The sequence below is a fragment of the Centrocercus urophasianus genome, unplaced genomic scaffold (assembly GCF_019232065.1).
Source record: "Centrocercus urophasianus isolate 14NV4802_14NV808 unplaced genomic scaffold, USGS_Curo_1.0 seq_368, whole genome shotgun sequence".
Taxonomy (NCBI): domain Eukaryota; kingdom Metazoa; phylum Chordata; class Aves; order Galliformes; family Phasianidae; genus Centrocercus; species Centrocercus urophasianus.
In genome coordinates this window covers 1-2,313 of record NW_024884942.1, presented here as the reverse complement: position 1 = coordinate 2,313, position 2,313 = coordinate 1, and the positions used below count along the sequence as shown (strand labels likewise).

The following is a 2,313-nucleotide window of genomic DNA, read 5'->3' as shown; positions in this document are numbered from 1 at the left end:
CCGCCCCTCCGCAGCGCTCCCCTTTTATAACCTTCGCGCGAAAAGACGCTACGTCAGCTTCGGCCAATCAGCGTCCCGTCATGTAATGACGTCACGGAGCAGTGAGCCAATGAGAGAGGAGGGGCGGGGCGAACTGGAGGGTGATGCAAGGGTCGGCAAGCGCTGGCCTCCCCGCCGGTAGGGGGCGCTGTCCCGAACGCCGCCCCGCATCAAGAGGGGGGGAAAGGGGGGGCGGTGCGCGCCGTCGGGGCTCCTTTGAGGTCGGAGCCCACCGCCCCGCTCCGCCCCGCAGCCACCCGTGAGCACCACCCCAACCCCCACCCCCCCCCCCCTTGCCTCCCTCCGCCCCTCTGAGCGGAGTTTGAGCGAGCGCTCATCTGTGCGCCGCAATGCGTGCGGGCTGAGCGACGTGCCGTGCGTCCACTTGGGGTTGGGGTTCCGGTTGGGGTTCTGGTTCGGGTTCTTCTTGGGGTTCTGGTTGTGGTTCTGGTTGTGAATGCGATGTAGTTGATGCAGAACGCATTGCTTTCAAGTTGTTCAAGAAGGGGCAGCGTTGCTCAGAGCTTGCTGGATGCTTAAGGCAGACGAGGGGGCCGGGATCCCAGGCAGAGCGACGGAGTTCAGCCTGGAGTGAGGGTAGGAGAAACCCAAGGAAGGGCTGAGAACGCAGCGCCGATAGCAGGCGGAATGAAGCGCGGAGCTCAGCCGGATCTCAGCAATCATCACCCGCTCAAATTTGAAGGTAGGAAAGGAATCCGGCCCATAATCGACCGTTTTCAGACGCTGGGGGTGGTGGTGGAGCGGAGCAGAGCACAGCGCGCCCATCCCGATAAAGGAGGAGCTGCGGGGTGGCGCAAGGCTGAAGGGCTGGCAGTGGAGCAGCGGAGGCTTCGTACCGCCGGCGGCCAACCTGCAGGCGCTGCTGCTCGGCGGCCAGGGGAATCGGCAGGGCTGCCCTCTGCACCTAAAAGTCGCCGCCTTTTGCCTGCTGAGTCCGGAGCATCAGCTCAGCTTTGCCTTTGGGCGGGAGGATCCCCTTCAGGCTCCCGAGTTGCAGTGGGGGAGGCGCTGGGAAAGGAAGCTGCCGAAGCGCAGCAGGTTTGCACGGGGGGCGATCAGCTACTAAACCTCGTTGGGTTTAACGGCTGCCAGTTTGATCACAGGGAGCCCAGCAGGGTGAAATATTTGGGTTATGAAATCGCTGCTGGATCCTGAGCCCCGGGAACAACGGGCTGAGATGGAGCTCCGGGCTTTCCGAGGATACGAGGCGGTGCTGCCGACCCGACGGAAGGCTGCTCAGAGCCCTCCGTGCCCTGCTGGAGTCCACAGGTCCTCATACAGGTTGAGGAAGGCAAATAGGATCAAGGTTTACCTGCTGCAATTGGACTCAGCTGTTAGAACAGAAGCTTCTATTGCGTGCCGTGAGCTTGAATGTGCGCACAGGCGCCTCATTAAACATCGCATCTCATTAAACAACTCCTTATTAAACCCTCCTTGTTAAAGGGGACCCTGCGGTGCTGCAGCCGTCCCTCCTGTGCCGCCCCCTGGCACCCAGGCTTTGGTGCTGTCAGTGTTGGACGTCGTAGGAAAATAAGTTCCAAAAAACATCACGGCCTTCAATCGGTGCTCCTGAAATGAAGATCAGATTCACAGCTGGCAGTCGCTTAAAAGGTAAAAAAATCCAAACACCAAAAGGCTCCGTGCGTCCAGCGCCTGCAGTCTGACCCACGAAGGCCGAAGCACCGGAGCTCCGCAGCCCCGACTTCAAGAAAATCCCCTCCTGCTGCCGACGTTGCACGGCTCAGGCTGCCCCCATCCTCCACAACGCCTGGCACTGGGATCAACCCGTCCTCGATGCCCTCCTGCACCGCAGCCCCAGTGCTTCCCAGCTCTTCTCTTCTCCCCTTCTTAAGAACAGAGCAGGGTTTCCCTTTTCCAGTCACCAGCCGGAAACCCGGCCTGACAGAGGCAACTTTTCCCCTATGATGGAGGGCAGTTGGGCAACTGGGACCCCAGGGCCCCCCGTGCGCCGTCCTGCAGGCTGCTGGGCCGCTGCTCACTGCGGTGCGGAGCCTGGGCCCGGCTCTGTGCTGACGGCAGCCAACATGGAGCAGATGTCGACCGAGGATGGACCGTGAGCCAGAAGTGTGCCTGAAAGGCCAGCAGGGACAGCGGGGTCCTGGTTGGACAATGGCTGACCAAGGAGTGACCAAGGATTGGCCAAAGATTGACCAAGGAGTGACGAAGGAGTGACCAACAGCTGACCAATGGCTGACCAATGGCTGACCAAACATTGACCAATGGCTGACCAAG

At 61.0% G+C, this 2,313-nt stretch overlaps 1 long non-coding RNA gene across 1 annotated transcript; it reads left to right on the top strand.

Moving 5' to 3' along the window:
- The first annotated feature begins 246 nt into the window (after positions 1–246).
- Positions 247–1,974, top strand: LOC122167347. Its single transcript, XR_006171022.1, has 3 exons — positions 247–298; positions 534–742; positions 1,164–1,974. It is a non-coding gene; the product is annotated as an uncharacterized LOC122167347 (long non-coding RNA).
- The last annotated feature ends 339 nt before the right edge of the window (positions 1,975–2,313 follow it).